This window comes from Sesamum indicum, linkage group LG9 (genome assembly GCF_026168435.1).
Source record: "Sesamum indicum cultivar Baizhima isolate 11 linkage group LG9, ASM2616843v1, whole genome shotgun sequence".
Lineage (NCBI taxonomy): Eukaryota > Viridiplantae > Streptophyta > Magnoliopsida > Lamiales > Pedaliaceae > Sesamum > Sesamum indicum.
Window position 1 is genome coordinate 13,467,742 of NC_142665.1, and position 24,565 is coordinate 13,492,306.

Here is a 24,565-nt window from a genome sequence, read left to right on the forward strand (position 1 = left end):
AAATTCGACGAAACTTGACCCCAAACCGTAGATCTACACCCAAGCATTTGTGTCATACATTTTTTTGGTAAATGTAAATTTCATTAATATAAGTAATGGTACAGTACGACATGTGTTCTTCAATTGGTTTCTCCCTCAACCCAAGGGATACGCCATAATCTATTACAATGCTCGTGTACTGATTGTTGAAGGTAAAATTGACACTAAGAATTCGTGTTTGACATCATCAGTGATCAGGATGCTCAAAGTGGCTGGTGTCCTCTCAGTGTGTTCAAATCTCCTCAAATTCCTTTCCCTCCATATGTGGTAGACACATGCTGCAAGTAGTGTACGGTAAGAACTGCAAAAGTTATACATTTGTAGTGTACGGTAGACACATTTGTGTTATACATTTTGCTAAGCGTAATAATAACTACAAGTTAGTATAAAAGGGATACAAACTTGCTTTATTAAACCGTGCAAAAGAACTGAATTTTGATCGTTTCTCACAATCCGACGAGAATCTTGATCGTAGATCTAGACCCAAGCAACTGTGTTATGCATTTGCTAAGCGTAATAATAACTACAAGTTAGTATAAAAGGGAAACAAACTTGTTTTAATAAAACCGTGCTCTTATGTGCAAAAAACAATGCGAGGTCATCCGATGTGACAGGACGTCGATATAGGTGGATTGGTTGATTAGTGGACGCTTACGGGATAGTTCAATCTGGACTATACCGGATCATAAGGGGCCATGGGGATGGAGGAAACTCTTGCGTTTGCGTACTTGGATACGATCTATCGTTGAATACCGCATTGGTGAGGGGAGTGAATTTTATTTATGGAAGGATCCACGGCACACCCTTGGACCACTCATAGACAGATTCCCACGAGGGCCTTCCAGATTGGGTATGCACGAGAATGCTACATTGAATTCAGTTATCCACGAGAATCAATGGCAGTGGCCATTGATTACGGACATGGAGTGCTTAGAGATTACTCACACACTGCCTCGTATCTATGGAGGATCAGATCGGATTATTTAGAGATTTATGAATGGGAGCCCCACCACTCAGGAGCTCTACCGGCTTATGATGCCACCGGGACCGAAAGTAGACTGGACTTCACTACTTTCAGGCCCTCTGAAGATTCCTCGTCATATGTTCATCCTGTGGCTTGCGATTCTGGAGAAGCTGGCCACAACGGATAAACCATGGTTATCCCACCTTGGGCATTGCGTACTTTGCAATGATGACATGGTCGAATCACACGACCACTTGTTCTTCCACTGAAGATTTAGTAGACGATGCATCAGCACTATACGAAGCATGGTACGATTTCAGTGGCGTAATCGGGAATGGACACAAGATATTGTATGGGGGGCACGAAAATGGCGTGGGAAACATATCATCAACAATGCATACCGTGCACTATTAGGATCGTGTGTTTATCATATTTGGAAGGAGAGGAACACTAGAAGATTTGAGCAAGTTGAGAACCCTCCTAGCATGGTAGCAAACCTGATTATGGAAGATATGCGCCAGCGCATAATTAGTCTAGAACTCCCTAGCTCTGTTAGCACACGTGCATTATATAGACTATGGTGGATACCTTGGCCTGTCGAGGGAGACACCTGACGAGGGGCATTGTTGTAATATTTTTTTCCTTCATTAATGAAAATTACATTTTACCAAAAAAATCGTGCAAAACAGCTAATCTTTTATCGTTCTTAGAATTCGACGAAGCTTGACCCAAACGTTGGTCTAGACCCAAGCATTTGTATTGTAAATTTGTTAAGCAATAGTAATAACTAGAAGTTAGTATAAAAGGGAAAAAATCTTGTTTTAGTAAAACCGTGGAAAACAGCTAAATTTTGAGCGTTCTCAGAATTCGACGAAACTTGACCCAAACGTAGGTCTAGACCCAAGAATTTGTGTTTTAAATTTTCCTAAGCAAAATAATGACCACAAGTTAGTATAAAACGAAAACAAACTTGCTTTAATAAAACCGTGCAAAACAGCTAAATTTTGAACGTTCTCAGAATTCGACGAAACTTGACCCAAACGTTGGTCTAGATCAAAGCATTTGTGTTGTAAATTTGCTAAGCGTAATAATAACTACAAGTTAGTATAAAAGGGAAACAAACATGCTTTAATAAAACCGTGCAAAACAGGTAACTTTTGAATGTTCTCAGAATTCGAGGAAACTTGAACCAAACGTTGGTCTAGATCAAAGCATTTGTGTTGTAAATTTGCTAAGCGTAATAATAACTACAAGTTAGTATAAAAGGGAAACAGACTTGGTTTAATAAAACTGTGCTAAACAGCTAAATTTTGAACGTTCTCAAAATTCGACGAAACTTGACCCAAACGTAAATCTAGACCCAAGCATTTGTATTATACATTTGCTAAGCGTAATAATAACTACAAGTTAGTATAAAAGGGAAACAAACTTGCTTTAATAAAACTGTGCTAAACAGCTAAATTTTGAACATTCTCAAAATTCGACGAAACTTGACCCAAACGTAGATCTACACCCAAGCATTTGTGTCATACATTTTTTTGGTAAATGTAAATTTCATTAATATAAGTAATGGTACAGTACGACATGTGTTCTTCAATTGGTTTCTCCCTCAACCCAAGGGATACGCCATAATCTATACAATGCTCGTGTACTGATTGTTGAAGGTAAATTGACACTAAGAATTCTGTGTTTGACATCATCAGTGATCAGGATGCTCAAAGTGGCTGGTGTCCTCTCAGTGTGTTCAAATCTCCTCAAATTCCTTTCCCTCCATATGTGGTAGACACATGCTGCAAGTAGTGTACGGTAAGAACTGCAAAAGTTATACATTTGTAGTGTACGGTAGACACATTTGTGTTATACATTTGCTAAGCGTAATAATAACTACAAGTTAGTATAAAAGGGATACAAACTTGCTTTAATAAACCGTGCAAAAGAACTGAATTTTGATCGTTCTCACAATCCGACGAGACTTGACCCAAACGTAGATCTAGACCCAAGCAACTGTGTTATGCATTTGCTAAGCGTAATAATAACTACAAGTTAGTATAAAAGGGAAACAAACTTGTTTTAATAAAACCGTGCTCTTATGTGCAAAAAACAATGCGAGGTCATCCGATGTGACAGGACGTCGATATAGGTGGATTGGTTGATTAGTGGACGCTTACGGGATAGTTCAATCTGGACTATACCGGATCATAAGGGGCCATGGGGATGGAGGAAACTCTTGCGTTTGCGTACTTGGATACGATCTATCGTTGAATACCGCATTGGTGAGGGGAGTGAATTTTATTTATGGAAGGATCCACGGCACACCCTTGGACCACTCATAGACAGATTCCCACGAGGGCCTTCCAGATTGGGTATGCACGAGAATGCTACATTGAATTCAGTTATCCACGAGAATCAATGGCAGTGGCCATTGATTACGGACATGGAGTGCTTAGAGATTACTCACACACTGCCTCGTATCTATGGAGGATCAGATCGGATTATTTAGAGATTTATGAATGGGAGCCCCACCACTCAGGAGCTCTACCGGCTTATGATGCCACCGGGACCGAAAGTAGACTGGACTTCACTACTTTCAGGCCCTCTGAAGATTCCTCGTCATATGTTCATCCTGTGGCTTGCGATTCTGGAGAAGCTGGCCACAACGGATAAACCATGGTTATCCCACCTTGGGCATTGCGTACTTTGCAATGATGACATGGTCGAATCACACGACCACTTGTTCTTCCACTGAAGATTTAGTAGACGATGCATCAGCACTATACGAAGCATGGTACGATTTCAGTGGCGTAATCGGGAATGGACACAAGATATTGTATGGGGGGCACGAAAATGGCGTGGGAAACATATCATCAACAATGCATACCGTGCACTATTAGGATCGTGTGTTTATCATATTTGGAAGGAGAGGAACACTAGAAGATTTGAGCAAGTTGAGAACCCTCCTAGCATGGTAGCAAACCTGATTATGGAAGATATGCGCCAGCGCATAATTAGTCTAGAACTCCCTAGCTCTGTTAGCACACGTGCATTATATAGACTATGGTGGATACCTTGGCCTGTCGAGGGAGACACCTGACGAGGGGCATTGTTGTAATATTTTTTTCCTTCATTAATGAAAATTACATTTTACCAAAAAAATCGTGCAAAACAGCTAATCTTTTATCGTTCTTAGAATTCGACGAAGCTTGACCCAAACGTTGGTCTAGACCCAAGCATTTGTATTGTAAATTTGTTAAGCAATAGTAATAACTAGAAGTTAGTATAAAAGGGAAAAAATCTTGTTTTAGTAAAACCGTGGAAAACAGCTAAATTTTGAGCGTTCTCAGAATTCGACGAAACTTGACCCAAACGTAGGTCTAGACCCAAGAATTTGTGTTTTAAATTTTCCTAAGCAAAATAATGACCACAAGTTAGTATAAAACGAAAACAAACTTGCTTTAATAAAACCGTGCAAAACAGCTAAATTTTGAACGTTCTCAGAATTCGACGAAACTTGACCCAAACGTTGGTCTAGATCAAAGCATTTGTGTTGTAAATTTGCTAAGCGTAATAATAACTACAAGTTAGTATAAAAGGGAAACAAACATGCTTTAATAAAACCGTGCAAAACAGGTAACTTTTGAATGTTCTCAGAATTCGAGGAAACTTGAACCAAACGTTGGTCTAGATCAAAGCATTTGTGTTGTAAATTTGCTAAGCGTAATAATAACTACAAGTTAGTATAAAAGGGAAACAGACTTGGTTTAATAAAACTGTGCTAAACAGCTAAATTTTGAACGTTCTCAAAATTCGACGAAACTTGACCCAAACGTAAATCTAGACCCAAGCATTTGTATTATACATTTGCTAAGCGTAATAATAACTACAAGTTAGTATAAAAGGGAAACAAACTTGCTTTAATAAAACTGTGCTAAACAGCTAAATTTTGAACATTCTCAAAATTCGACGAAACTTGACCCAAACGTAGATCTACACCCAAGCATTTGTGTCATACATTTTTTTGGTAAATGTAAATTTCATTAATATAAGTAATGGTACAGTACGACATGTGTTCTTCAATTGGTTTCTCCCTCAACCCAAGGGATACGCCATAATCTATACAATGCTCGTGTACTGATTGTTGAAGGTAAATTGACACTAAGAATTCTGTGTTTGACATCATCAGTGATCAGGATGCTCAAAGTGGCTGGTGTCCTCTCAGTGTGTTCAAATCTCCTCAAATTCCTTTCCCTCCATATGTGGTAGACACATGCTGCAAGTAGTGTACGGTAAGAACTGCAAAAGTTATACATTTGTAGTGTACGGTAGACACATTTGTGTTATACATTTGCTAAGCGTAATAATAACTACAAGTTAGTATAAAAGGGATACAAACTTGCTTTAATAAACCGTGCAAAAGAACTGAATTTTGATCGTTCTCACAATCCGACGAGACTTGACCCAAACGTAGATCTAGACCCAAGCAACTGTGTTATGCATTTGCTAAGCGTAATAATAACTACAAGTTAGTATAAAAGGGAAACAAACTTGTTTTAATAAAACCGTGCTCTTATGTGCAAAAAACAATGCGAGGTCATCCGATGTGACAGGACGTCGATATAGGTGGATTGGTTGATTAGTGGACGCTTACGGGATAGTTCAATCTGGACTATACCGGATCATAAGGGGCCATGGGGATGGAGGAAACTCTTGCGTTTGCGTACTTGGATACGATCTATCGTTGAATACCGCATTGGTGAGGGGAGTGAATTTTATTTATGGAAGGATCCACGGCACACCCTTGGACCACTCATAGACAGATTCCCACGAGGGCCTTCCAGATTGGGTATGCACGAGAATGCTACATTGAATTCAGTTATCCACGAGAATCAATGGCAGTGGCCATTGATTACGGACATGGAGTGCTTAGAGATTACTCACACACTGCCTCGTATCTATGGAGGATCAGATCGGATTATTTAGAGATTTATGAATGGGAGCCCCACCACTCAGGAGCTCTACCGGCTTATGATGCCACCGGGACCGAAAGTAGACTGGACTTCACTACTTTCAGGCCCTCTGAAGATTCCTCGTCATATGTTCATCCTGTGGCTTGCGATTCTGGAGAAGCTGGCCACAACGGATAAACCATGGTTATCCCACCTTGGGCATTGCGTACTTTGCAATGATGACATGGTCGAATCACACGACCACTTGTTCTTCCACTGAAGATTTAGTAGACGATGCATCAGCACTATACGAAGCATGGTACGATTTCAGTGGCGTAATCGGGAATGGACACAAGATATTGTATGGGGGGCACGAAAATGGCGTGGGAAACATATCATCAACAATGCATACCGTGCACTATTAGGATCGTGTGTTTATCATATTTGGAAGGAGAGGAACACTAGAAGATTTGAGCAAGTTGAGAACCCTCCTAGCATGGTAGCAAACCTGATTATGGAAGATATGCGCCAGCGCATAATTAGTCTAGAACTCCCTAGCTCTGTTAGCACACGTGCATTATATAGACTATGGTGGATACCTTGGCCTGTCGAGGGAGACACCTGACGAGGGGCATTGTTGTAATATTTTTTTCCTTCATTAATGAAAATTACATTTTACCAAAAAAATCGTGCAAAACAGCTAATCTTTTATCGTTCTTAGAATTCGACGAAGCTTGACCCAAACGTTGGTCTAGACCCAAGCATTTGTATTGTAAATTTGTTAAGCAATAGTAATAACTAGAAGTTAGTATAAAAGGGAAAAAATCTTGTTTTAGTAAAACCGTGGAAAACAGCTAAATTTTGAGCGTTCTCAGAATTCGACGAAACTTGACCCAAACGTAGGTCTAGACCCAAGAATTTGTGTTTTAAATTTTCCTAAGCAAAATAATGACCACAAGTTAGTATAAAACGAAAACAAACTTGCTTTAATAAAACCGTGCAAAACAGCTAAATTTTGAACGTTCTCAGAATTCGACGAAACTTGACCCAAACGTTGGTCTAGATCAAAGCATTTGTGTTGTAAATTTGCTAAGCGTAATAATAACTACAAGTTAGTATAAAAGGGAAACAAACATGCTTTAATAAAACCGTGCAAAACAGGTAACTTTTGAATGTTCTCAGAATTCGAGGAAACTTGAACCAAACGTTGGTCTAGATCAAAGCATTTGTGTTGTAAATTTGCTAAGCGTAATAATAACTACAAGTTAGTATAAAAGGGAAACAGACTTGGTTTAATAAAACTGTGCTAAACAGCTAAATTTTGAACGTTCTCAAAATTCGACGAAACTTGACCCAAACGTAAATCTAGACCCAAGCATTTGTATTATACATTTGCTAAGCGTAATAATAACTACAAGTTAGTATAAAAGGGAAACAAACTTGCTTTAATAAAACTGTGCTAAACAGCTAAATTTTGAACATTCTCAAAATTCGACGAAACTTGACCCAAACGTAGATCTACACCCAAGCATTTGTGTCATACATTTTTTTGGTAAATGTAAATTTCATTAATATAAGTAATGGTACAGTACGACATGTGTTCTTCAATTGGTTTCTCCCTCAACCCAAGGGATACGCCATAATCTATACAATGCTCGTGTACTGATTGTTGAAGGTAAATTGACACTAAGAATTCTGTGTTTGACATCATCAGTGATCAGGATGCTCAAAGTGGCTGGTGTCCTCTCAGTGTGTTCAAATCTCCTCAAATTCCTTTCCCTCCATATGTGGTAGACACATGCTGCAAGTAGTGTACGGTAAGAACTGCAAAAGTTATACATTTGTAGTGTACGGTAGACACATTTGTGTTATACATTTGCTAAGCGTAATAATAACTACAAGTTAGTATAAAAGGGATACAAACTTGCTTTAATAAACCGTGCAAAAGAACTGAATTTTGATCGTTCTCACAATCCGACGAGACTTGACCCAAACGTAGATCTAGACCCAAGCAACTGTGTTATGCATTTGCTAAGCGTAATAATAACTACAAGTTAGTATAAAAGGGAAACAAACTTGTTTTAATAAAACCGTGCTCTTATGTGCAAAAAACAATGCGAGGTCATCCGATGTGACAGGACGTCGATATAGGTGGATTGGTTGATTAGTGGACGCTTACGGGATAGTTCAATCTGGACTATACCGGATCATAAGGGGCCATGGGGATGGAGGAAACTCTTGCGTTTGCGTACTTGGATACGATCTATCGTTGAATACCGCATTGGTGAGGGGAGTGAATTTTATTTATGGAAGGATCCACGGCACACCCTTGGACCACTCATAGACAGATTCCCACGAGGGCCTTCCAGATTGGGTATGCACGAGAATGCTACATTGAATTCAGTTATCCACGAGAATCAATGGCAGTGGCCATTGATTACGGACATGGAGTGCTTAGAGATTACTCACACACTGCCTCGTATCTATGGAGGATCAGATCGGATTATTTAGAGATTTATGAATGGGAGCCCCACCACTCAGGAGCTCTACCGGCTTATGATGCCACCGGGACCGAAAGTAGACTGGACTTCACTACTTTCAGGCCCTCTGAAGATTCCTCGTCATATGTTCATCCTGTGGCTTGCGATTCTGGAGAAGCTGGCCACAACGGATAAACCATGGTTATCCCACCTTGGGCATTGCGTACTTTGCAATGATGACATGGTCGAATCACACGACCACTTGTTCTTCCACTGAAGATTTAGTAGACGATGCATCAGCACTATACGAAGCATGGTACGATTTCAGTGGCGTAATCGGGAATGGACACAAGATATTGTATGGGGGGCACGAAAATGGCGTGGGAAACATATCATCAACAATGCATACCGTGCACTATTAGGATCGTGTGTTTATCATATTTGGAAGGAGAGGAACACTAGAAGATTTGAGCAAGTTGAGAACCCTCCTAGCATGGTAGCAAACCTGATTATGGAAGATATGCGCCAGCGCATAATTAGTCTAGAACTCCCTAGCTCTGTTAGCACACGTGCATTATATAGACTATGGTGGATACCTTGGCCTGTCGAGGGAGACACCTGACGAGGGGCATTGTTGTAATATTTTTTTCCTTCATTAATGAAAATTACATTTTACCAAAAAAATCGTGCAAAACAGCTAATCTTTTATCGTTCTTAGAATTCGACGAAGCTTGACCCAAACGTTGGTCTAGACCCAAGCATTTGTATTGTAAATTTGTTAAGCAATAGTAATAACTAGAAGTTAGTATAAAAGGGAAAAAATCTTGTTTTAGTAAAACCGTGGAAAACAGCTAAATTTTGAGCGTTCTCAGAATTCGACGAAACTTGACCCAAACGTAGGTCTAGACCCAAGAATTTGTGTTTTAAATTTTCCTAAGCAAAATAATGACCACAAGTTAGTATAAAACGAAAACAAACTTGCTTTAATAAAACCGTGCAAAACAGCTAAATTTTGAACGTTCTCAGAATTCGACGAAACTTGACCCAAACGTTGGTCTAGATCAAAGCATTTGTGTTGTAAATTTGCTAAGCGTAATAATAACTACAAGTTAGTATAAAAGGGAAACAAACATGCTTTAATAAAACCGTGCAAAACAGGTAACTTTTGAATGTTCTCAGAATTCGAGGAAACTTGAACCAAACGTTGGTCTAGATCAAAGCATTTGTGTTGTAAATTTGCTAAGCGTAATAATAACTACAAGTTAGTATAAAAGGGAAACAGACTTGGTTTAATAAAACTGTGCTAAACAGCTAAATTTTGAACGTTCTCAAAATTCGACGAAACTTGACCCAAACGTAAATCTAGACCCAAGCATTTGTATTATACATTTGCTAAGCGTAATAATAACTACAAGTTAGTATAAAAGGGAAACAAACTTGCTTTAATAAAACTGTGCTAAACAGCTAAATTTTGAACATTCTCAAAATTCGACGAAACTTGACCCAAACGTAGATCTACACCCAAGCATTTGTGTCATACATTTTTTTGGTAAATGTAAATTTCATTAATATAAGTAATGGTACAGTACGACATGTGTTCTTCAATTGGTTTCTCCCTCAACCCAAGGGATACGCCATAATCTATACAATGCTCGTGTACTGATTGTTGAAGGTAAATTGACACTAAGAATTCTGTGTTTGACATCATCAGTGATCAGGATGCTCAAAGTGGCTGGTGTCCTCTCAGTGTGTTCAAATCTCCTCAAATTCCTTTCCCTCCATATGTGGTAGACACATGCTGCAAGTAGTGTACGGTAAGAACTGCAAAAGTTATACATTTGTAGTGTACGGTAGACACATTTGTGTTATACATTTGCTAAGCGTAATAATAACTACAAGTTAGTATAAAAGGGATACAAACTTGCTTTAATAAACCGTGCAAAAGAACTGAATTTTGATCGTTCTCACAATCCGACGAGACTTGACCCAAACGTAGATCTAGACCCAAGCAACTGTGTTATGCATTTGCTAAGCGTAATAATAACTACAAGTTAGTATAAAAGGGAAACAAACTTGTTTTAATAAAACCGTGCTCTTATGTGCAAAAAACAATGCGAGGTCATCCGATGTGACAGGACGTCGATATAGGTGGATTGGTTGATTAGTGGACGCTTACGGGATAGTTCAATCTGGACTATACCGGATCATAAGGGGCCATGGGGATGGAGGAAACTCTTGCGTTTGCGTACTTGGATACGATCTATCGTTGAATACCGCATTGGTGAGGGGAGTGAATTTTATTTATGGAAGGATCCACGGCACACCCTTGGACCACTCATAGACAGATTCCCACGAGGGCCTTCCAGATTGGGTATGCACGAGAATGCTACATTGAATTCAGTTATCCACGAGAATCAATGGCAGTGGCCATTGATTACGGACATGGAGTGCTTAGAGATTACTCACACACTGCCTCGTATCTATGGAGGATCAGATCGGATTATTTAGAGATTTATGAATGGGAGCCCCACCACTCAGGAGCTCTACCGGCTTATGATGCCACCGGGACCGAAAGTAGACTGGACTTCACTACTTTCAGGCCCTCTGAAGATTCCTCGTCATATGTTCATCCTGTGGCTTGCGATTCTGGAGAAGCTGGCCACAACGGATAAACCATGGTTATCCCACCTTGGGCATTGCGTACTTTGCAATGATGACATGGTCGAATCACACGACCACTTGTTCTTCCACTGAAGATTTAGTAGACGATGCATCAGCACTATACGAAGCATGGTACGATTTCAGTGGCGTAATCGGGAATGGACACAAGATATTGTATGGGGGGCACGAAAATGGCGTGGGAAACATATCATCAACAATGCATACCGTGCACTATTAGGATCGTGTGTTTATCATATTTGGAAGGAGAGGAACACTAGAAGATTTGAGCAAGTTGAGAACCCTCCTAGCATGGTAGCAAACCTGATTATGGAAGATATGCGCCAGCGCATAATTAGTCTAGAACTCCCTAGCTCTGTTAGCACACGTGCATTATATAGACTATGGTGGATACCTTGGCCTGTCGAGGGAGACACCTGACGAGGGGCATTGTTGTAATATTTTTTTCCTTCATTAATGAAAATTACATTTTACCAAAAAAATCGTGCAAAACAGCTAATCTTTTATCGTTCTTAGAATTCGACGAAGCTTGACCCAAACGTTGGTCTAGACCCAAGCATTTGTATTGTAAATTTGTTAAGCAATAGTAATAACTAGAAGTTAGTATAAAAGGGAAAAAATCTTGTTTTAGTAAAACCGTGGAAAACAGCTAAATTTTGAGCGTTCTCAGAATTCGACGAAACTTGACCCAAACGTAGGTCTAGACCCAAGAATTTGTGTTTTAAATTTTCCTAAGCAAAATAATGACCACAAGTTAGTATAAAACGAAAACAAACTTGCTTTAATAAAACCGTGCAAAACAGCTAAATTTTGAACGTTCTCAGAATTCGACGAAACTTGACCCAAACGTTGGTCTAGATCAAAGCATTTGTGTTGTAAATTTGCTAAGCGTAATAATAACTACAAGTTAGTATAAAAGGGAAACAAACATGCTTTAATAAAACCGTGCAAAACAGGTAACTTTTGAATGTTCTCAGAATTCGAGGAAACTTGAACCAAACGTTGGTCTAGATCAAAGCATTTGTGTTGTAAATTTGCTAAGCGTAATAATAACTACAAGTTAGTATAAAAGGGAAACAGACTTGGTTTAATAAAACTGTGCTAAACAGCTAAATTTTGAACGTTCTCAAAATTCGACGAAACTTGACCCAAACGTAAATCTAGACCCAAGCATTTGTATTATACATTTGCTAAGCGTAATAATAACTACAAGTTAGTATAAAAGGGAAACAAACTTGCTTTAATAAAACTGTGCTAAACAGCTAAATTTTGAACATTCTCAAAATTCGACGAAACTTGACCCAAACGTAGATCTACACCCAAGCATTTGTGTCATACATTTTTTTGGTAAATGTAAATTTCATTAATATAAGTAATGGTACAGTACGACATGTGTTCTTCAATTGGTTTCTCCCTCAACCCAAGGGATACGCCATAATCTATACAATGCTCGTGTACTGATTGTTGAAGGTAAATTGACACTAAGAATTCTGTGTTTGACATCATCAGTGATCAGGATGCTCAAAGTGGCTGGTGTCCTCTCAGTGTGTTCAAATCTCCTCAAATTCCTTTCCCTCCATATGTGGTAGACACATGCTGCAAGTAGTGTACGGTAAGAACTGCAAAAGTTATACATTTGTAGTGTACGGTAGACACATTTGTGTTATACATTTGCTAAGCGTAATAATAACTACAAGTTAGTATAAAAGGGATACAAACTTGCTTTAATAAACCGTGCAAAAGAACTGAATTTTGATCGTTCTCACAATCCGACGAGACTTGACCCAAACGTAGATCTAGACCCAAGCAACTGTGTTATGCATTTGCTAAGCGTAATAATAACTACAAGTTAGTATAAAAGGGAAACAAACTTGTTTTAATAAAACCGTGCTCTTATGTGCAAAAAACAATGCGAGGTCATCCGATGTGACAGGACGTCGATATAGGTGGATTGGTTGATTAGTGGACGCTTACGGGATAGTTCAATCTGGACTATACCGGATCATAAGGGGCCATGGGGATGGAGGAAACTCTTGCGTTTGCGTACTTGGATACGATCTATCGTTGAATACCGCATTGGTGAGGGGAGTGAATTTTATTTATGGAAGGATCCACGGCACACCCTTGGACCACTCATAGACAGATTCCCACGAGGGCCTTCCAGATTGGGTATGCACGAGAATGCTACATTGAATTCAGTTATCCACGAGAATCAATGGCAGTGGCCATTGATTACGGACATGGAGTGCTTAGAGATTACTCACACACTGCCTCGTATCTATGGAGGATCAGATCGGATTATTTAGAGATTTATGAATGGGAGCCCCACCACTCAGGAGCTCTACCGGCTTATGATGCCACCGGGACCGAAAGTAGACTGGACTTCACTACTTTCAGGCCCTCTGAAGATTCCTCGTCATATGTTCATCCTGTGGCTTGCGATTCTGGAGAAGCTGGCCACAACGGATAAACCATGGTTATCCCACCTTGGGCATTGCGTACTTTGCAATGATGACATGGTCGAATCACACGACCACTTGTTCTTCCACTGAAGATTTAGTAGACGATGCATCAGCACTATACGAAGCATGGTACGATTTCAGTGGCGTAATCGGGAATGGACACAAGATATTGTATGGGGGGCACGAAAATGGCGTGGGAAACATATCATCAACAATGCATACCGTGCACTATTAGGATCGTGTGTTTATCATATTTGGAAGGAGAGGAACACTAGAAGATTTGAGCAAGTTGAGAACCCTCCTAGCATGGTAGCAAACCTGATTATGGAAGATATGCGCCAGCGCATAATTAGTCTAGAACTCCCTAGCTCTGTTAGCACACGTGCATTATATAGACTATGGTGGATACCTTGGCCTGTCGAGGGAGACACCTGACGAGGGGCATTGTTGTAATATTTTTTTCCTTCATTAATGAAAATTACATTTTACCAAAAAAATCGTGCAAAACAGCTAATCTTTTATCGTTCTTAGAATTCGACGAAGCTTGACCCAAACGTTGGTCTAGACCCAAGCATTTGTATTGTAAATTTGTTAAGCAATAGTAATAACTAGAAGTTAGTATAAAAGGGAAAAAATCTTGTTTTAGTAAAACCGTGGAAAACAGCTAAATTTTGAGCGTTCTCAGAATTCGACGAAACTTGACCCAAACGTAGGTCTAGACCCAAGAATTTGTGTTTTAAATTTTCCCAAGCAAAATAATGACCACAAGTTAGTATAAAACGAAAACAAACTTGCTTTAATAAAACCGTGCAAAACAGCTAAATTTTGAACGTTCTCAGAATTCGACGAAACTTGACCCAAACGTTGGTCTAGATCAAAGCATTTGTGTTGTAAATTTGCTAAGCGTAATAATAACTACAAGTTAGTATAAAAGGGAAACAAACATGCTTTAATAAAACCGTGCAAAACAGGTAACTTTTGAATGTTCTCAGAATTCGAGGAAACTTGAACCAAACGTTGGTCTAGATCAAAGCATTTGTGTTGTAAATTTGCTAAGCGTAATAATAACTACAAGTTAGTATAAAAGGGAAACAGACTTGGTTTAATAAAACTGTGCTAAACAGCTAAATTTTGAACGTTCTCAAAATTCGACGAAACTTGACCCAAACGTAAATCTAGACCCAAGCATTTGTATTATACATTTGCTAAGCGTAATAATAACTACAAGTTAGTATAAAAGGGAAACAAACTTGCTTTAATAAAACTGTGCTAAACAGCTAAATTTTGAACATTCTCAAAATTCGACGAAACTTGACCCAAACGTAGATCTACACCCAAGCATTTGTGTCATACATTTTTTTGGTAAATGTAAATTTCATTAATATAAGTAATGGTACAGTACGACATGTGTTCTTCAATTGGTTTCTCCCTCAACCCAAGGGATACGCCATAATCTATACAATGCTCGTGTACTGATTGTTGAAGGTAAATTGACACTAAGAATTCTGTGTTTGACATCATCAGTGATCAGGATGCTCAAAGTGGCTGGTGTCCTCTCAGTGTGTTCAAATCTCCTCAAATTCCTTTCCCTCCATATGTGGTAGACACATGCTGCAAGTAGTGTACGGTAAGAACTGCAAAAGTTATACATTTGTAGTGTACGGTAGACACATTTGTGTTATACATTTGCTAAGCGTAATAATAACTACAAGTTAGTATAAAAGGGATACAAACTTGCTTTAATAAACCGTGCAAAAGAACTGAATTTTGATCGTTCTCACAATCCGACGAGACTTGACCCAAACGTAGATCTAGACCCAAGCAACTGTGTTATGCATTTGCTAAGCGTAATAATAACTACAAGTTAGTATAAAAGGGAAACAAACTTGTTTTAATAAAACCGTGCTCTTATGTGCAAAAAACAATGCGAGGTCATCCGATGTGACAGGACGTCGATATAGGTGGATTGGTTGATTAGTGGACGCTTACGGGATAGTTCAATCTGGACTATACCGGATCATAAGGGGCCATGGGGATGGAGGAAACTCTTGCGTTTGCGTACTTGGATACGATCTATCGTTGAATACCGCATTGGTGAGGGGAGTGAATTTTATTTATGGAAGGATCCACGGCACACCCTTGGACCACTCATAGACAGATTCCCACGAGGGCCTTCCAGATTGGGTATGCACGAGAATGCTACATTGAATTCAGTTATCCACGAGAATCAATGGCAGTGGCCATTGATTACGGACATGGAGTGCTTAGAGATTACTCACACACTGCCTCGTATCTATGGAGGATCAGATCGGATTATTTAGAGATTTATGAATGGGAGCCCCACCACTCAGGAGCTCTACCGGCTTATGATGCCACCGGGACCGAAAGTAGACTGGACTTCACTACTTTCAGGCCCTCTGAAGATTCCTCGTCATATGTTCATCCTGTGGCTTGCGATTCTGGAGAAGCTGGCCACAACGGATAAACCATGGTTATCCCACCTTGGGCATTGCGTACTTTGCAATGATGACATGGTCGAATCACACGACCACTTGTTCTTCCACTGAAGATTTAGTAGACGATGCATCAGCACTATACGAAGCATGGTACGATTTCAGTGGCGTAATCGGGAATGGACACAAGATATTGTATGGGGGGCACGAAAATGGCGTGGGAAACATATCATCAACAATGCATACCGTGCACTATTAGGATCGTGTGTTTATCATATTTGGAAGGAGAGGAACACTAGAAGATTTGAGCAAGTTGAGAACCCTCCTAGCATGGTAGCAAACCTGATTATGGAAGATATGCGCCAGCGCATAATTAGTCTAGAACTCCCTAGCTCTGTTAGCACACGTGCATTATATAGACTATGGTGGATACCTTGGCCTGTCGAGGGAGACACCTGACGAGGGGCATTGTTGTAATATTTTTTTCCTTCATTAATGAAAATTACATTTTACCAAAAAAATCGTGCAAAACAGCTAATCTTTTATCGTTCTTAGAATTCGACGAAGCTTGACCCAAACGTTGGTCTAGACCCAAGCATTTGTATTGTAAATTTGTTAAGCAATAGTAATAACTAGAAGTTAGTATAAAAGGGAAAAAATCTTGTTTTAGTAAAACCGTGGAAAACAGCTAAATTTTGAGCGTTCTCAGAATTCGACGAAACTTGACCCAAACGTAGGTCTAGACCCAAGAATTTGTGTTTTAAATTTTCCCAAGCAAAATAATGACCACAAGTTAGTATAAAACGAAAACAAACTTGCTTTAATAAAACCGTGCAAAACAGCTAAATTTTGAACGTTCTCAGAATTCGACGAAACTTGACCCAAACGTTGGTCTAGATCAAAGCATTTGTGTTGTAAATTTGCTAAGCGTAATAATAACTACAAGTTAGTATAAAAGGGAAACAAACATGCTTTAATAAAACCGTGCAAAACAGGTAACTTTTGAATGTTCTCAGAATTCGAGGAAACTTGAACCAAACGTTGGTCTAGATCAAAGCATTTGTGTTGTAAATTTGCTAAGCGTAATAATAACTACAAGTTAGTATAAAAGGGAAACAGACTTGGTTTAATAAAACTGTGCTAAACAGCTAAATTTTGAACGTTCTCAAAATTCGACGAAACTTGACCCAAACGTAAATCTAGACCCAAGCATTTGTATTATACATTTGCTAAGCGTAATAATAACTACAAGTTAGTATAAAAGGGAAACAAACTTGCTTTAATAAAACTGTGCTAAACAGCTAAATTTTGAACATTCTCAAAATTCGACGAAACTTGACCCAAACGTAGATCTACACCCAAGCATTTGTGTCATACATTTTTTTGGTAAATGTAAATTTCATTAATATAAGTAATGGTACAGTACGACATGTGTTCTTCAATTGGTTTCTCCCTCAACCCAAGGGATACGCCATAATCTATACAATGCTCGTGTACTGATTGTTGAAGGTAAATTGACACTAAGAATTCTGTGTTTGACATCATCAGTGATCAGGATGCTCAAAGTGGCTGGTGTCCTCTCAGTGTGTTCAAATCTCCTCAAATTCCTTTCCCTCCATATGTGGTAGACACATGCTGCAAGTAGTGTACGGTAAGAACTGCAAAAGTTATACATTTGTAGTGTACGGTAGACACATTTGTGTTATACATTTGCTAAGCGTAATAATAACTACAAGTTAGTATAAAAGGGATACAAACTTGCTTTAATAAACCGTGCAAAAGAACTGAATTTTGATCGTTCTCACAATCCGACGAGACTTGACCCAAACGTAGATCTAGACCCAAGCAACTGTGTTATGCATTTGCTAAGCGTAATAATAACTACAAGTTAGTATAAAAGGGAAACAAACTTGTTTTAATAAAACCGTGCTCTTATGTGCAAAAAACAATGCGAGGTCATCCGATGTGACAGGACGTCGATATAGGTGGATTGGTTGATTAGTGGACGCTTACGGGATAGTTCAATCTGGACTATACCGGATCATAAGGGGCCATGGGGATGGAGGAAACTCTTGCGTTTGCGTACTTGGATACGATCTATCGTTGAATACCGCATTGGTGAGGGGAGTGAATTTTATTTATGGAAGGATCCACGGCACACCCTTGGACCACTCATAGACAGATTCCCACGAGGGCCTTCCAGATTGGGTATGCACGAGAATGCTACATTGAATTCAGTTATCCACGAGAATCAATGGCAGTGGCCATTGATTACGGACATGGAGTGCTTAGAGATTACTCACACACTGCCTCGTATCTATGGAGGATCAGATCGGATTATTTAGAGATTTATGAATGGGAGCCCCACCACTCAGGAGCTCTACCGGCTTATGATGCCACCGGGACCGAAAGTAGACTGGACTTCACTACTTTCAGGCCCTCTGAAGATTCCTCGTCATATGTTCATCCTGTGGCTTGCGATTCTGGAGAAGCTGGCCACAACGGATAAACCATGGTTATCCCACCTTGGGCATTGCGTACTTTGCAATGATGACATGGTCGAATCACACGACCACTTGTTCTTCCACTGAAGATTTAGTAGACGATGCATCAGCACTATACGAAGCATGGTACGATTTCAGTGGCGTAATCGGGAATGGACACAAGATATTGTATGGGGGGCACGAAAATGGCGTGGGAAACATATCATCAACAATGCATACCGTGCACTATTAGGATCGTGTGTTTATCATATTTGGAAGGAGAGGAACACTAGAAGATTTGAGCAAGTTGAGAACCCTCCTAGCATGGTAGCAAACCTGATTATGGAAGATATGCGCCAGCGCATAATTAGTCTAGAACTCCCTAGCTCTGTTAGCACACGTGCATTATATAGACTATGGTGGATACCTTGGCCTGTCGAGGGAGACACCTGACGAGGGGCATTGTTGTAATATTTTTTTCCTTCATTAATGAAAATTACATTTTACCAAAAAAATCGTGCAAAACAGCTAATCTTTTATCGTTCTTAGAATTCGACGAAGCTTGACCCAAACGTTGGTCTAGACCCAAGCATTTGTATTGTAAATTTGTTAAGCAATAGTAATAACTAGAAGTTAGTATAAAAGGGAAAAAATCTTGTTTTAGTAAAACCGTGGAAAACAGCTAAATTTTGAGCGTTCTCAGAATTCGACGAAACTTGACCCAAACGTAGGTCTAGACCCAAGAATTTGTGTTTTAAATTTTCCCAAGCAAAATAATGACCACAAGTTAGTATAAAACGAAAACAAACTTGCTTTAATAAAACCGTGCAAAACAGCTAAATTTTGAACGTTCTCAGAATTCGACGAAACTTGACCCAAACGTTGGTCTAGATCAAAGCATTTGTGTTGTAAATTTGCTAAGCGTAATAATAACTACAAGTTAGTATAAAAGGGAAACAAACATGCTTTAATAAAACCGTGCAAAACAGGTAACTTTTGAATGTTCTCAGAATTCGAGGAAACTTGAACCAAACGTTGGTCTAGATCAAAGCATTTGTGTTGTAAATTTGCTAAGCGTAATAATAACTACAAGTTAGTATAAAAGGGAAACAGACTTGGTTTAATAAAACTGTGCTAAACAGCTAAATTTTGAACGTTCTCAAAATTCGACGAAACTTGACCCAAACGTAAATCTAGACCCAAGCATTTGTATTATACATTTGCTAAGCGTAATAATAACTACAAGTTAGTATAAAAGGGAAACAAACTTGCTTTAATAAAACTGTGCTAAACAGCTAAATTTTGAACATTCTCAAAATTCGACGAAACTTGACCCAAACGTAGATCTACACCCAAGCATTTGTGTCATACATTTTTTTGGTAAATGTAAATTTCATTAATATAAGTAATGGTACAGTACGACATGTGTTCTTCAATTGGTTTCTCCCTCAACCCAAGGGATACGCCATAATCTATACAATGCTCGTGTACTGATTGTTGAAGGTAAATTGACACTAAGAATTCTGTGTTTGACATCATCAGTGATCAGGATGCTCAAAGTGGCTGGTGTCCTCTCAGTGTGTTCAAATCTCCTCAAATTCCTTTCCCTCCATATGTGGTAGACACATGCTGCAAGTAGTGTACGGTAAGAACTGCAAAAGTTATACATTTGTAGTGTACGGTAGACACATTTGTGTTATACATTTGCTAAGCGTAATAATAACTACAAGTTAGTATAAAAGGGATACAAACTTGCTTTAATAAACCGTGCAAAAGAACTGAATTTTGATCGTTCTCACAATCCGACGAGACTTGACCCAAACGTAGATCTAGACCCAAGCAACTGTGTTATGCATTTGCTAAGCGTAATAATAACTACAAGTTAGTATAAAAGGGAAACAAACTTGTTTTAATAAAACCGTGCTCTTATGTGCAAAAAACAATGCGAGGTCATCCGATGTGACAGGACGTCGATATAGGTGGATTGGTTGATTAGTGGACGCTTACGGGATAGTTCAATCTGGACTATACCGGATCATAAGGGGCCATGGGGATGGAGGAAACTCTTGCGTTTGCGTACTTGGATACGATCTATCGTTGAATACCGCATTGGTGAGGGGAGTGAATTTTATTTATGGAAGGATCCACGGCACACCCTTGGACCACTCATAGACAGATTCCCACGAGGGCCTTCCAGATTGGGTATGCACGAGAATGCTACATTGAATTCAGTTATCCACGAGAATCAATGGCAGTGGCCATTGATTACGGACATGGAGTGCTTAGAGATTACTCACACACTGCCTCGTATCTATGGAGGATCAGATCGGATTATTTAGAGATTTATGAATGGGAGCCCCACCACTCAGGAGCTCTACCGGCTTATGATGCCACCGGGACCGAAAGTAGACTGGACTTCACTACTTTCAGGCCCTCTGAAGATTCCTCGTCATATGTTCATCCTGTGGCTTGCGATTCTGGAGAAGCTGGCCACAACGGATAAACCATGGTTATCCCACCTTGGGCATTGCGTACTTTGCAATGATGACATGGTCGAATCACACGACCACTTGTTCTTCCACTGAAGATTTAGTAGACGATGCATCAGCACTATACGAAGCATGGTACGATTTCAGTGGCGTAATCGGGAATGGACACAAGATATTGTATGGGGGGCACGAAAATGGCGTGGGAAACATATCATCAACAATGCATACCGTGCACTATTAGGATCGTGTGTTTATCATATTTGGAAGGAGAGGAACACTAGAAGATTTGAGCAAGTTGAGAACCCTCCTAGCATGGTAGCAAACCTGATTATGGAAGATATGCGCCAGCGCATAATTAGTCTAGAACTCCCTAGCTCTGTTAGCACACGTGCATTATATAGACTATGGTGGATACCTTGGCCTGTCGAGGGAGACACCTGACGAGGGGCATTGTTGTAATATTTTTTTCCTTCATTAATGAAAATTACATTTTACCAAAAAAATCGTGCAAAACAGCTAATCTTTTATCGTTCTTAGAATTCGACGAAGCTTGACCCAAACGTTGGTCTAGACCCAAGCATTTGTATTGTAAATTTGTTAAGCAATAGTAATAACTAGAAGTTAGTATAAAAGGGAAAAAATCTTGTTTTAGTAAAACCGTGGAAAACAGCTAAATTTTGAGCGTTCTCAGAATTCGACGAAACTTGACCCAAACGTAGGTCTAGACCCAAGAATTTGTGTTTTAAATTTTCCCAAGCAAAATAATGACCACAAGTTAGTATAAAACGAAAACAAACTTGCTTTAATAAAACCGTGCAAAACAGCTAAATTTTGAACGTTCTCAGAATTCGACGAAACTTGACCCAAACGTTGGTCTAGATCAAAGCATTTGTGTTGTAAATTTGCTAAGCGTAATAATAACTACAAGTTAGTATAAAAGGGAAACAAACATGCTTTAATAAAACCGTGCAAAACAGGTAACTTTTGAATGTTCTCAGAATTCGAGGAAACTTGAACCAAACGTTGGTCTAGATCAAAGCATTTGTGTTGTAAATTTGCTAAGCGTAATAATAACTACAAGTTAGTATAAAAGGGAAACAGACTTGGTTTAATAAAACTGTGCTAAACAGCTAAATTTTGAACGTTCTCAAAATTCGACGAAACTTGACCCAAACGTAAATCTAGACCCAAGCATTTGTATTATACATTTGCTAAGCGTAATAATAACTACAAGTTAGTATAAAAGGGAAACAAACTTGCTTTAATAAAACTGTGCTAAACAGCTAAATTTTGAACATTCTCAAAATTCGACGAAACTTGACCCAAACGTAGATCTACACCCAAGCATTTGTGTCATACATTTTTTTGGTAAATGTAAATTTCATTAATATAAGTAATGGTACAGTACGACATGTGTTCTTCAATTGGTTTCTCCCTCAACCCAAGGGATACGCCATAATCTATACAATGCTCGTGTACTGATTGTTGAAGGTAAATTGACACTAAGAATTCTGTGTTTGACATCATCAGTGATCAGGATGCTCAAAGTGGCTGGTGTCCTCTCAGTGTGTTCAAATCTCCTCAAATTCCTTTCCCTCCATATGTGGTAGACACATGCTGCAAGTAGTGTACGGTAAGAACTGCAAAAGTTATACATTTGTAGTGTACGGTAGACACATTTGTGTTATACATTTGCTAAGCGTAATAATAACTACAAGTTAGTATAAAAGGGATACAAACTTGCTTTAATAAACCGTGCAAAAGAACTGAATTTTGATCGTTCTCACAATCCGACGAGACTTGACCCAAACGTAGATCTAGACCCAAGCAACTGTGTTATGCATTTGCTAAGCGTAATAATAACTACAAGTTAGTATAAAAGGGAAACAAACTTGTTTTAATAAAACCGTGCTCTTATGTGCAAAAAACAATGCGAGGTCATCCGATGTGACAGGACGTCGATATAGGTGGATTGGTTGATTAGTGGACGCTTACGGGATAGTTCAATCTGGACTATACCGGATCATAAGGGGCCATGGGGATGGAGGAAACTCTTGCGTTTGCGTACTTGGATACGATCTATCGTTGAATACCGCATTGGTGAGGGGAGTGAATTTTATTTATGGAAGGATCCATGGCACACCCTTGGACCACTCATAGACAGATTCCCACGAGGGCCTTCCAGATTGGGTATGCACGAGAATGCTACATTGAATTCAGTTATCCACGAGAATCAATGGCAGTGGCCATTGATTACGGACATGGAGTGCTTAGAGATTACTCACACACTGCCTCGTATCTATGGAGGATCAGATCGGATTATTTAGAGATTTATGAATGGGAGCCCCACCACTCAGGAGCTCTACCGGCTTATGATGCCACCGGGACCGAAAGTAGACTGGACTTCACTACTTTCAGGCCCTCTGAAGATTCCTCGTCATATGTTCATCCTGTGGCTTGCGATTCTGGAGAAGCTGGCCACAACGGATAAACCATGGTTATCCCACCTTGGGCATTGCGTACTTTGCAATGATGACATGGTCGAATCACACGACCACTTGTTCTTCCACTGAAGATTTAGTAGACGATGCATCAGCACTATACGAAGCATGGTACGATTTCAGTGGCGTAATCGGGAATGGACACAAGATATTGTATGGGGGGCACGAAAATGGCGTGGGAAACATATCATCAACAATGCATACCGTGCACTATTAGGATCGTGTGTTTATCATATTTGGAAGGAGAGGAACACTAGAAGATTTGAGCAAGTTGAGAACCCTCCTAGCATGGTAGCAAACCTGATTATGGAAGATATGCGCCAGCGCATAATTAGTCTAGAACTCCCTAGCTCTGTTAGCACACGTGCATTATATAGACTATGGTGGATACCTTGGCCTGTCGAGGGAGACACCTGACGAGGGGCATTGTTGTAATATTTTTTTCCTTCATTAATGAAAATTACATTTTACCAAAAAAATCGTGCAAAACAGCTAATCTTTTATCGTTCTTAGAATTCGACGAAGCTTGACCCAAACGTTGGTCTAGACCCAAGCATTTGTATTGTAAATTTGTTAAGCAATAGTAATAACTAGAAGTTAGTATAAAAGGGAAAAAATCTTGTTTTAGTAAAACCGTGGAAAACAGCTAAATTTTGAGCGTTCTCAGAATTCGACGAAACTTGACCCAAACGTAGGTCTAGACCCAAGAATTTGTGTTTTAAATTTTCCTAAGCAAAATAATGACCACAAGTTAGTATAAAACGAAAACAAACTTGCTTTAATAAAACCGTGCAAAACAGCTAAATTTTGAACGTTCTCAGAATTCGACGAAACTTGACCCAAACGTTGGTCTAGATCAAAGCATTTGTGTTGTAAATTTGCTAAGCGTAATAATAACTACAAGTTAGTATAAAAGGGAAACAAACATGCTTTAATAAAACCGTGCAAAACAGGTAACTTTTGAATGTTCTCAGAATTCGAGGAAACTTGAACCAAACGTTGGTCTAGATCAAAGCATTTGTGTTGTAAATTTGCTAAGCGTAATAATAACTACAAGTTAGTATAAAAGGGA